Below are 13383 nucleotides of genomic sequence, written 5' to 3'. Positions count from 1 at the left end.
CCAGTTTCTGTCGTATAGATATCTCCACCAAGGGCAATTTCAATTTGAGGCCCTAAACACAAAGTTGGGAAGAAGTGCACACAATGGGCTCTCCTGAGTCTGCAGGAGCCTGCTTCAACACAGCACAGAGTGGAAGAACCAGACCTGAGCTCTTCCATGTTTAGAACAAACCACATCCCAAGCCCTGAGTGGCACATGGGGCTCGTATTGAAGTCTCTGGTCCATGGCGTGAGACTCATAATCTCTTACGTGGCAGTCAAAGGTTTTTACAACGGGGCCTCCACCTACCTTTTGAACCTCCCTCCAGTTCTCTGTGCTGCACCCACACAGAGAGTCCTCCTGGCGTCTCTCTCTGTCTCACTCTCGCTCTCTGTCTCACTCTCACTCTCTCTCTGTCTCACTCTCGTTCTTTCTCTCTCTCTCTCTCATCTTTCAAACACGGTTTCCGGGATTCCCTTCCCAGGCTTATCTTTCCCCTAGTCTTCTAGACTTTTAGCCAACTCCTATTCTTGCTTCCTGTCTCAGCTCATGAGTCACTTTCTCAGGGAACGTTCCTTAACCCCTGACACTGATTTGTTCCCAATCCCTATATATGTCTCCTTTGGCAGTACTTAATCACCATTTCATAGAAATCATTTTTCTGCCTTTAATATCTCTCCTCCTGGATATATCCTCAAGGCCTGGCACATAGTAGGTATTCAGTGACGAGTGAGTAATAGACTTTTTTTTTTTTTTTTTTTTTTTTTTTTTTTTTTTAGTAATAGACTTTTAATGTCTGGGGCTTAGTCAACACATTTCCAGATGCCCAAGACAACTCAGCCCCACTCCTGGCTCTTAGCTGGCACATGGTAATCACTCTGTAAATATTTACTACGCTGAACTTGGCATATGACTGATAATTGAAAGACATCAGTATCTCTTCTGAAAGTATGACTTCACAGTCATACCTCCCTCCATAGATGGGATTTTACAATCACACCTCTTCCATTGACCCCGAGAAAAATGTGTAAAACATTACTGTATGATGAATTACAGCTTCCCTCTTTCCTTCCTGGGCCAGGAATGTTGGATCAGTGGACATTGGAAAAGGTAGGTGAGGAGGAAAAAGCTAAGAGCCGACTGGGGCTTAGGTGTTTGGAGAAGAAGGAAGCAAGTTTAGTAGACAGCTACCATGACTATGAGATGAAGAGAGAGATGGAGAAAATGGAGTTTAAAACTTTTTGTTCTGTGTTAGGACTGGAATATGTTTTGGCATTTTTTTTCAAGAGACTAAAGATTTTAAATGGGTTGAAACTACTGTTGTTTTGACTGCTGTTTTCCTTGCTCTTGTTTTAATGCAATGCTGTCGGGGGTTGGGGGGAGGCAGGCCTCAAAACGAGAACAGGAAAGCCCATTTTTATATGGTAGTATTACTGAAGCCTTTATCCGTGGTAGGGACAAAAACCCCAAAATGGCTTAAGCCAAAAAGGAGTTCTGCAGGCTCACCAGATTGGGAAATTCAAGAATGGATGTGGCTTTGGGATGGCTCTCGCAGAAAAAGATTCTGATTGGCTTGGCTTGGGTCACATGCCATTCCCTGAACCAATCAATGCGGTCAGGGAGGATAGACTAGTCTAACTGGCTAGTCTAGGTATTGTGCCCTGGGGTGCGAGGGATGAATGGAATACCCTGACTTACAGCACCTCCAACCATGTGGAGTGGAAGATGGGCAACTCCCCAAAGAATGGATGCAGAGGAGACAAACAGGCCATAGCCACTACAGAGGGTTACATATGAGGAGACCTCAGAGATCACCCACACCAACTTCCTACCCTGGAAAGACAGGCATCCAGATGCTGCTCGGAATCCTCCAGTGATGGACCCTCACTACCTTTCAGGGCTGTCAGTTCTGTTTCTGAACAGTTCCAGTTGGGAAATTCTCCCTTAAGTTCATCTAGCTCCTTGTAATTTTCGCCAGTCATCTGACTCTTCCTTTTGAGGCCTCCCAGAATAAAACAAAGCCTTCCTTTCCACGTCAACATTTCAAATTTTAAGGTCTCTGGAACATTCTTATTGGATGGTGCAGGGCTGGCAGCCAGTTTCCTTGGGGTAAAAGCAGCAGCCTGGAAATCTGGAGGCCTGAGCTCCAGCCCTCATTCTACCTTTCATGCAGAATAGTGGCCACCCTGGGAGCAGGTGTATGCTGTTCCCATTTTACAGATGATTATACCCAAAATTCATATTTGAAATCCTAACCCCCAAAGTGGTGGAATTTTGAGATGGTGCCTTTGGGAGGTAATAAGGTCATGAAGGTGGAGCCCTCATGAATGGGATTAGCAGCCTAAGAAGAAGAGATACAGGAGAGATCATTTTTCTCTGGCCATATGGGGATATGAGGAGAAGACTTCTGCCATCTGCAAACCACGAAAAGCGCTCTCAGCAGGAATAGAATTGGCTGACACTTGATCTTGGATTTCCCAGCCTCCAGAGCTGTGAGAAATAAATGTTGTTTAAGCCATCCAATCTGTGGTATTTTGTTATAGCAGCCTGAAGTGACTAAGACAGATACTGAAGTAAAGGGAGGCTAAGGGACATGCCCAAGGTCACACAATTGGAAATGGAGAAGCTGGAATTTGCAGCCAGGACCACATGATTCCAAAGCTTCCAGTCTTTATCACCCTGTGGCCTTAAGCAAGTTACATCCTTTCTCTGGGTCTCAGTTTTGTCATCTGTAATTTGGGAACTTTAGTGTGCATTAGAATCACCTGGAGGGTTTGTTAAACCACAGCTTGCTGGGGCTCATCCCTAGAGTCCCTGATTCAGTGTTTCTGAGGTGGGGCCTGAGGATTTGCGTTTTAACAAGTTCCCAGGTGCTGCCAGTCTGGGTTCCACACTTTGAGAACCACCATAGTAATTGATTCCAGCTCTAACATACAAGTTGCAGGGTGGGAGAATTTTTACTTTTCCACTTAGCTTGGCTTAGTCCTTTATTAAATGGTGTGTGTGTGTGTGTGTGTGTGTGTGTGTGTGTGTGTGTGTGTATGAGAGAGAGAGAGAGAGAGAGAGAGAGAGAGAGAGAGAGAGAGAGAGAGAGAAACAGAGAGCGCAGGCAGCAGGAACTTTGCTCCACAGTAAAGTTAATTGAAGGGAAATTCAAGAAGTAGGTAAATAAATGGGGATAATGTGGAGTAGATGCCCAGTCAGATTTGAAGGGAATCAAAAGGAACAGGCTCGGAATCCTATAGGTTTTCTAATTATAATAATTCCACTTATTGAGCACCTGCTGTGTGCTACTGCTTCCATTACTTTATCTCAGCTAACTCTTACAGCCAGTCTAAAAGGTAAGTATCAATACTGATGCTTTGCCAATGGGAAACTGAGGGTCAGAAAGGTTAAGAAACTGAGCTAATGGGAATATAATAAGGTACAGCTGCTGTAGAACACATTCTGGTGGTTCCTCAAAAGGTTACATATACAGTTATGATATGACTCAGCAATTCCACTCTTAGGTACATACCCAAGAGAACTGAAAACATGTCCACTCAAAAACTGTACATGAATGTTCAGAACAGCATTCTTCATAGTAGCCCCAAAACTGGAAGCAGCCCAACTTTCCATCAACTGATGAAAGGATGAACAAAATGTGGTATATTCATACAACGGAATGCTATCCAGTAATAAAAGGAAGTATGTATTGATACATACTACAACATGGGTGAACTTTGAAAACATTATGCTAAGTGAAAGAAGCCAGACACAAAAGGCCACATGTTGTATTCCACATGTATATCCCGTTTTTTTTAAATGTGGACCATTTTTAAAGTCTTTATTGAACTTGTTACAATATTGCTTCCATTTTATGTTTTTTTTGTTTTTTTGGCCACAAGGCATGTGGGATCTTAGCTCCCCAACCAGGGATTGAACCCACACCCCCTGCATTGGAAGGCTAAGTCTTTAACCACTGGACCTCCAGGGAAGTCCCTGTGTATCCCATTTATATGAAATGTCCAGAATAGGCAAATCTATAGAGACATTAAGTATATTAGTGGTTGCCAGGGGCTGGGGGGAGGCAGGAGAATGGGGGAGTGGCTGCTAGTGGCTATGGGTGTTTTTTCTTCAGGTGATTAAAATGTTCTGGAATTGGTGATGGTTGCGATGACTTTCTGAATATATTAAACATTGTACACTTTAAAAGGGTGAATTTTATAGTAGGTGGATTATATCTCAAATAAAGAGGGGGTAAGCGTTCCTAAGGGTACACAGGTAGAGGGAGGTGGGGCTGGCATTTGAACCAAGGAGCTCATGGCAGCCTGGAAAGAGGCCGTGGTTACCCATCTTGGCTCAACCCTTAATCTTTGTCTAAGCCCCTCCTCCTTCCCTTCTGGCCTCAACCTCTCCTGCTTCGGGCTGAGGGGCGCTGGAACATTCTGGCCCTGAGGTGAGAGGACTCCAAGTCTGGCGCTGCCCCATTCGATGGGCCCGGGCGGGGGCGCAGAGGGAGTGGGGAAGAAGGGGCAGGATCGCTTTCATCCGAGAACACCCTGTCCCTTTCCTGTAAGAACAGCCAGGCTCATTCCAAACCTGCCTTTATCGCTCCTTACAGGCCTGGGAAAGCCCCCAGGCACTCAGCAGCGGTTCCCAGGTGTGCAGGCCGGCGGGCGTGCAGGGACCGAGGCTGCGCATGCAGAGACCCAGCGGCCCGCCCCTCCTTCTGGGAAAGTGGAGGCGGCCAGGTGGGCACCTGAGGCCCCAGATCCGCACATCTCTGCACCGGAGCCTCGGCTCCCACGGGCTTCTTCCATCTGCCCCCTTGCCGACCTACTGTGTGCTATCTCCTCCTGGGGTCTCCCTCCTCCCTTTTATTCTTTCTTTCTCTCGTATCTGTTTATTTTTAATAATGAATTTTTAATTACACACGCAATAGATGAATACGTTTTCCTTTTAACACATAACCCTCTGTCCTTTCTCCTCCGCTCCCCACCTGCCATACACACCCAAGGTAACTGCTATGATCAGTTTGGGGGTGATTTTTCCTGAACCCATAGAAAATATATGTGTGTCTTTGTGCGTCGTTTTTATATACATTGTTTTCTATAAATTGTCCTACTCTATCATTTTACAACCTGCTTCTGGCATTTTTCACTCAACAAAACTTCGTAGAGAACTTTCCACATTGGTACATAGAAACCTTTTTTTTTCTTCATTGCTCAAAGTATTTCACAGTCTGGATATGCCATATTTTATTTAACTGATCTCCATTTGATGGATATTTAGAACGTTTTTACTTTTTCACGATGACAAACAGCCTCCACGTTCACCTTTGTACACCATGCAAGCTTGGGCAGATGTTCCCTGGGGTAGATAACAGAGATGTAGATCTACTGGGTCACAGGGTGTGTACATGTCATAATTTAACAGATATTGCAAATTGCTCTTCACAGGACTGAACCAATTTATTTCCTATCTGTAGTATACATGAGATTCTCCTCTCCCCAACATTCTTCTCAACCTTTGATCTCGTCAAACTTAAATTTTTTTTGCCAATAGTGTTTTCTTACTGTTGTGCTAATTTGCATTTGTACGGGAGTTTTCTGAAAGTTCCGGCTTGCTGGTGTGGGGAAAGAACCCAGGAATTGGAATTAGGTGGCCTGAACACTAAACCCACTCTGTCAACGTCTGCTGTGTGACCTTGAGCATACAAGTTACCTCTCTGATCCAGGGCATGTTCGTATACACAATCTCTCTGCAACCTGTATTTCTCTTGCTGCCTGAGAATCTTGGTTATAATCTTTCTTTTGGGTTCCCTGTTTCTTTGTTTCTGGGACCTAAGGTTTCTGGGTCCCCAAGGAACCCCTTCCTCCCTCTCTGCTCGCTGCCAGGACTCTGAAATGCATGGATAAGGCATGGTGTCCAGAAGTTCCCATTAGAATACACATATGTGCCCACTAGTGGACAAATCTTCAACTTGCCCATTCTTCACCGAATTCCGACCAGCTTGCAGCAGGCAACAGGGGCAGGACACCAGGCATTATTTTTTCTTTTGTAAAATTTTACTGTAGAAAAGTAAAATGCGCTAGGTGTAGAAAATTATAAAGAAAATTTTAAAAACACAATCTCATTCCCTAAAGAGACTCACTGCTGTCATTTGTGTGTCTATCTTTGATTTATGTGTACATAGATAGGTATTTTTATACACATTTTGGTACTAGTTTTTCACTTAGCATTATATAATGAGCATGTCATTTAAAACCTGTTTTTAAATCTTATTTTTTTAATTTTTATTTTTTTACGACTGCTTTCAGAAAAGTTGTACCAATTTGGACTCCCATGAGAAGGTGTGGACGGGTAAGCTTTGAAAGGAGCAGCATGGCCCTCACCCACTTGGACACACACTCTGGTCTCTAAGGAACAGAAGGCTATCTGGGAGGGAACTCCTCTGAGAGGGCACTCAGAAGAGCCCCAGGTAGGACCTCCACCCTTCAAGCGCACTGGATCCCGCAAAAGCTTTCTTAGAAAATCAACTGCATTTCACAAGCGTGAGCACCAGGGGGAACCACACACTAAAAGAAAGTGACCCTGACTGTGAGAAGTTGTGTTGGACGGAGAGCTTTCTGGAAGCACTCCAAGGTAGAGAGAAGGCCATTTCTCCCAACTTCCTTGACATTCTCCTTACTGGACCTCCTGCACCCTCTGGGGAGGGTTACCCTCAGATGTGCCCATAGGAAGCTCTGGGAGTTGGAGCGGCACGTCTGGGAGCGCCAAGGCAGTGTACAGGATAGTGGTAGGAGCCTGGTCTGCAGCTTCCCCATTGTGTGTCTTTGGGTCAATTACATCACTGTTCTCAGTTTTTCTCATCTGTCGAGTGGGGGAGATAATTCCCTGTCCTTTTTTACTGTGTGTGTGTGTAACTTATGTAAAAGTAGTTTGAAAACCAGGAAGGCCTATGGATTTCATCTGCAGTGTAGACTAGAGTGTAGAGGGTAAGGGTGGGTGTGTGTAGCAAGACTGGTTAGGTGGCTGCTATGCCAGTCCAGGGCAGATGATGGTGCTGGGAGCTGTGGAGGTGATGAGCAGCAGTTGGATTCTGGATATATTTCAAAGGTAGAACCAATGAGATTTGTTGAAAGATTGGTTATGGGGTGTGAAAAGGAGAGAGGTCAAGGGTGATACCAGAGCTTCTGGCTTGAGCAAACAGAGACCAGTGATGCCTGGTGCTTAGATGGGGAAGGTGGTGGGAGGATGGCTCGGAGGTGTACATCAAGTTCTCATATTTGGACATGATAAGTTTGAGATGCCTTTTAGGTCACTGAGTAAATGAGCGAAGATAGAGGTCAGAAGATTGAGCCCTGGGACTTCCCTGGTGGTCCAGTGGTTAAGAATCCGCTTTCCAATGGAGGGGATGCGGGTTAGATCCCTGGCTGGGGAACTAAGATCCCACATGCCTCAGGGCAGCTAAGCCCGCGTGCCGCAACTACTGAGCACGTGGGCCGCAATTACTGAGCACGCAGGCCACAATTAGAGAGCCCAAGTGCTGCAGCTACAGAGCCCATGCACTCTGGAGCCCGTGTGCCACAACTAGAGAGCCCATGCACTGCAACTAGAAAGAAACCTGCACGCCACAACAAGGAGCCCACGTGCCACAGCAGAGGATCCACATATCGCAACGAAGATCCCGCGTACTGCAGCTAAGACCCAATGCAGTCAAAAATTAAATAAATAAATATATAAATAAATAAGATTGAGCCCTAACCCCTTTCTTGGGAGTACTGAAAAAAATCACTCTACATGGTAGGTTAGACTATATCAGAGATGAAAACATACTTGACATACACTCTGCCACATCCCTTGCAGCATCCCTGGCGGACATCATTGATTCATCATGACACTCAGAATCCTTCTCAACCCAGGGTTTTACCAGCCAAGTGGAGGTGATACAAAGGGAAAATCTCTCTATCACCCTTGGACTTGACAGGCATGCCGAGAATGTAGATAATAAAACCATAGGTTTTTGAGTCAGAGAGACCTGGGCTAGAAAGCTAATCTTGCTACAGACTAACTTGAGACCTCAGAAAGAGTAATTTATCCTTTCTGCCTCAGTTTCCTCATTCGAAAAATGGGGTGAATTATAATTCCTATCTCATAGGTTTGTTGTGAAGGTTAAATGAGATAATATAAGAGGTGTACTTAGCACAGCACCTGGGACACAATCAGCAATCCAGAAAAACAGCAGCAGCAGTAATAGTTACTGGCCTGTATTATTCCAGCTCGAACATTCTAGAACATATCCCCCTTCCTTGCTATTTCTTACCTCCAGGACAGAGATGTTGTAATGCTGGGGCTTTCCAGCAGGAGGCACTGTTGACATTTACATCTCTATTGCCTGCAGAGATTCAGGAAGTGGGGAGAAATTTCCTCTGGAAGAGTGTCCTCCAAGGACTGTCCTGGCAGCCATTTAGACCCCTTTTTCCTGGTACAATAAACTGAGCTCTTTGTTCCTCCCAAACAACAGTGTCTTAGCATTCTTCACTGAGTCTGGTCCTATTTTCTCAGATATGGTTCCTGGCCGCCTCCTGCTTACGGATTCAAGCCAAACCATTGAACCTGGCATCCCAGGCCCCAGCCAGCCTCTCCTTACTGTCTGGCCTCCCAGCTGCTGCTGATTTCCCCAAAGTGACCAGGCTTGTGCCGGCGGCCTTCCTTTTGCATGTTGTGTCCATTTGGAATGTGTCCCATGTCCTCTCTCTTCCCCTCAGCTCTGTAGAAACCCTCTTCCCAATTCTTCCTCTTCCAAGCAGGAAAGAGATGGAGGTGGGTTCCACTAACCCCACTGAGCGGACGGGACGGAAGCCAGACACATGTTCCATGAACCGCCCAGGCTCGGGTCATGGGCGAGCTCAAGGAGAAACCAGAAGCCGGGTCTCCCCAGCCTCAGGCTTGAGTGAGTCACTTGCCACCCAGACCTCATTCATCTTCAGAGTCAGGCTCTCATTTGGCCTGTGATGAGCACCTGTGACTTGCCAGGCCATGTGCCCGGAGCTGGGCTAGCCTGAGATGGAAGCAGACCCTGTGCCAGGCCTCAAGGGGCATGGCCCTGCGGGGGGCGAGACAGCACTGCAGTGGGCCATGACAGTGCAGAGCAAATGTGCTATAACGGAAGGACGGGCCACCAGGGTGCTGGGAAGGGGGTAATTTCTGGATACCTGTGGTAACCCTCCACACTAGAGCCTCACCAAAGCACATGCCTGTTTTAAAGGGTCCATTTTGGGTCCAACTTTCTCCACACTCAATGGACAAAATGGACTCTTCCTCAAACTCCATATCCCTTTCTTGGCCAAATATCACCTCCTCCCTGCTGCCTTTAGCACCCCCAACACATGCACAGGCACATACACATACACACACACACACACACACACACACACACTGCCGCTTAGAGTAAGATGACCTCGTGGGAAGGCCCTGGAAGAGGGCCAGTCAGCTGGGAAGCAGCCTCTGAACCCGCACTGCTTTTTCCCACCCCTCCTGCTTCACTGCCCACTACCCCCATCCACGGGTCCCCTCCATGGTTTCGCATCCAAGTCCTGGAAAGTATCTGTCCCCAACCTTTATCCCTCTCCACTGGCAACCCCAGTTTGTACACAGGAGATGCCAGGACTTATGGCCTGCTGAACTACTGCATGCCTCTGCCACCTGCCCTCCCTCCCTCCATGTATGAAAGCTGCAATCTTTGGCCATGTGCTTGTTACACAGAATGCCACCAGTAAGTCATCAGCTGTCATGACAAACAAACGAGAAAAAGAAAACAATGAACAAATGAGAAAAAGAAAATGGGAAGCGGGCCGCTTCTCAGGGCTCTGGTGCCCCAAACCACAATGACACACCTGGTGGTTTTCGGTGGAAGGCGGCATGTCACATGAGTCAGCTGAGTTGGGTAGTAGTTATTCTATAGGTTAATAAAAATAATTTCTTTACTTCTTTTTAAAAATTAAATTAAATTAATTAATTAATTAATTTATTTATTTATTTATTTTTGGCTGTGTTGGGTCTTCATTGCCGTGCGCGGGTTTTCTCTAGTTGCAGCGAGCAGTGGCTACTCTTCGTTGCCTTGTGCAGGCTTCTCATTGCGGTGGCTTCTCTTGTTGTGGAGCGTAGGCTGTAGGCATGCGGGCTTCGGTAGTTGTGCCTCGTGGGCTCTAGAGCACAGGCTCAGTAGTTGTGGCACATGGGTTCAGTTGTTCCATGGCATGTGGGATCTTCCCGGACCAGGGATCAAACCTGTGTCGCCTGCACTGGCAGGCGGATTCTTTACCACTGTGGCACCAGGGAAGCCCCTCTTTATTTCTTCACAAAAAGATACACATTAGCTGTTAGAAAAATTAGGAACTAGACATTTTAGATACAACAAACTAAAAGCAAAGACGTATGGATCACCCCACCATGTAGAAATGATCAATTCCTGGGAATTACACACAGATCACACAGTTTCTTTTTTTCTTTTTCTTTTACACAATGAACTCTTACTGTAGACATTGTTTTAGAACCTGCCTTTAAAAAAATTGAGCAATATATTGGGAGTGAAAATAGCTAACACTTGCTGAGACTGACTCTGCGTCAGGCGCTGTGGAAGCACTTTGCATGTGGAGTTGCATTTAGTCCACCTTGTGGGGTTGGTCATTTACTGCCCTATGTTACAGATCAGAAAATCAGAGTTAAGTGCTCTTTCGAGCCTAAGAGGCAGTTAAAAGACCAGCCTCACAGCTAAGAGGCCTAGCCTGGGAGGCGGGAGGTGAGATTCCAGCTCATCTCCCTGGTTCAGGGCCTCAGTCTTCTCATCTGAGAAATGGGAGTGCAGGGCTGGAATGACCTTCTCCAGTGGAGGGGGGCTGAAGACCCCTTCCCCACTTTCAGAGGCCACCTCTCCGAGGCCTCACTTTATCATCTGCCTGAGGCTGATGGCAATCACTAATATTCACTGAGCCACCTGCCAGGCCATTCTAAGGACTTTGTTTAATTGTCCCAACAGTCCTTTTTAAAAAAGGTCTGGGTGATTTTTATCCCCCCTTTACAAGTGAGGAAACTGAGGCACGGAGAGCTAGACTGCCTTGCCCAATGTCATTCCATGAGTAAGGGGCAGTGTCAAGATTCAAACCCAGATCCATCCAGTCCCAGACCTGTGTTCTTAATGATTCCCAGTAGCTTTCCAATGTTTCCTCACCCACAGAAAAACAGACATTTCACATCCTAACTCAGTAAACACACGTGATATCAAAATTTAACTGGAGTACAGATTTCATGAGCTAAAACATATCTGTACCACGTGAGATGCTCTCAATATAGTTTTACTTTTTTTTTTTTTTTTTTTTTTGCGGTACGCGGGCCTCTAGCCATTGTGGCCTCTCCCGTTGCGGAGCACAGGCTCCGGACGCGCAGGCTCAGCGGCCATGGCTCAGGGGCCCAGCCACTCCGCGGCATGTGGGATCCTCCTGGACCGGGGCACGAACCCGTGTCCCCTGCATCGGCAGGCGGACTTTCAACCACTGCGCCCCCGGGGAAGCCCTCAATATTGTTTTTTCTAGTCCACAAAGAAAAAAAATCCTGGCTGCAGCAGCTACATTGGGCTCAAAATGGGTCATGACCTGTAGTTTGAAAATCATTGCTTGTGCTGTCCCTTCTCTGCCCCAGGGAAGGCCTTTTTAATGGGTTCAAGGTCTTTCTCATTTGATCCTAGGAAGTAGCCAGCACAGGCACTGTGACCCTATTTCAGAGAGGACGGAACTGAGCGCCAGAGAGGGGTAGGGCAGTTCCTGCCGGGGGTACCCAGAGAGCTCTGGGATTCCCATCTAGAGACAGGTCGAGGCAGATTTGGGCCAGCTGACACAGCAACTTTATTGAGCACCTGCTGTTTGCAGGGTGTCACATACCTTACAGCACAAGGTTTAGGTCAGTTAAACTTCTCAGCAAGCCAGGTGTGGGGGGAGGTTAGGAATACCTTGTTACAGTTGAGGCAACTGAGGCTCAGCGAAGTTGAGTGACTTGGCTAAGGCCACACAGCCCGTTAGAAGCCAGGCCTGGTTAGGGTCCCTACTTTGTTCCCGGAACCAAGCTCAGGGCCTGAAACCTAACAGACACTCAGAGAACGTGTCCCTCTGGCTGGCCCCAGAGCCCTCTCCCTCTGCCAGGGCTCTATGATTTCTGCCTTGGCCCCCTTTCTGGGAAGCACGGCCCTGGGCAGGGCTGGCTCCAGGGTAGTTCGGGGCTTGCTGGGGTCCCACCTGGGCAAGGGTCCCTGGGGTGCGTACTCTCTGCTGAGTTTCAGTTCCAGGTCCCTACACGCGCTCCTGGCCCTGCCCTGTCAGCTGAGTGGGAGGGATTCAGACCACTCCCCTGGGCTTGGGGTGGAGGAGCCCTGCCAGCGCCTGTGCTCACTGGGCCTCTCCCACCAGCCGCTCCCTGCTCACCTCTCACTCCCAGGCCCAGCTCTGAGGCCTCTGGTGAAGCCCAAGCCCTCTCTGGTCCTGCCTCCAGCCTGGGTCGGGGTCCCACTCCCAGGGCTCCCTCCTCGGCCTGCACTTTCCCTTGGGGGAGAGATTATGGTGAGAGGGTTGAGCCCGGGGTTGATCCCCGGGGCTGAGGTCATGCTTCCCTGGTGGAGAAGAGCAGACACGGAACCTTGCACTCTCCGTCCTTTTCGGGCTGTGCATTGTCCCTGCCCCAGAGGAGGGAAGGAGGGGACCCTGGAGTCCTAAAGCTAAGCCTCCCTTCCCAGAGCAGGAAGGGGTCTCCCTTCCCAGAGCAGGAAGGGGACCCACCCCCTAGCAGGAAACCCAGAGCTGACTCAGGAGGCGGTTCTAGACCTGGGAGGGGAGGAAGCCAGGGCAGAGTGCCAACAGCTGGGCTTTGACATGGCTCTGCATGGTGTGGAAGGTGCCAAGTGTTCAAGGGGAGTGCCATTTTCACCTCCACCCTTCTCCCTGCCCATCTGGGCCTCACCCCTCCTAAAAAAGAGCTGGCTCAACACTCCCTTCCTCCAGGAAGCCTTCCCGGGTTGACCCCACCTCACACTGCCTGACATCACTTTGCATCTTCCACGAGGGAAGGAGGTGAGACTAAGACGAGCATGGTGTAAACTCGCTGTCCATCTGGGAGCTTACACATCTCAGAAGGCTTGGTCCGCCTTTCATGTCATGCACAAATGATGGGTCCCTCTTTGAAAATGACCCTCAGGACCAGTTTGCAGATGAAACATACACACACACACACACACACACATAGACACACAAGTACATCTATCATCTATCATTACTTGATCATCCTATCTTGTTTTTGGCCAGGAAGAGTAGATGTTTCCAAAGTGAATTCTGGACGATGCCCATCGATGTTAACCCACCCGCCTGACTCTCCTAC

Source organism: Lagenorhynchus albirostris, chromosome 2 (genome assembly GCF_949774975.1).
Source record: "Lagenorhynchus albirostris chromosome 2, mLagAlb1.1, whole genome shotgun sequence".
NCBI lineage: Eukaryota > Metazoa > Chordata > Mammalia > Artiodactyla > Delphinidae > Lagenorhynchus > Lagenorhynchus albirostris.
The sequence above is the reverse complement of the archived record's forward strand: the minus strand, read 5'-3'. Positions refer to the sequence as shown.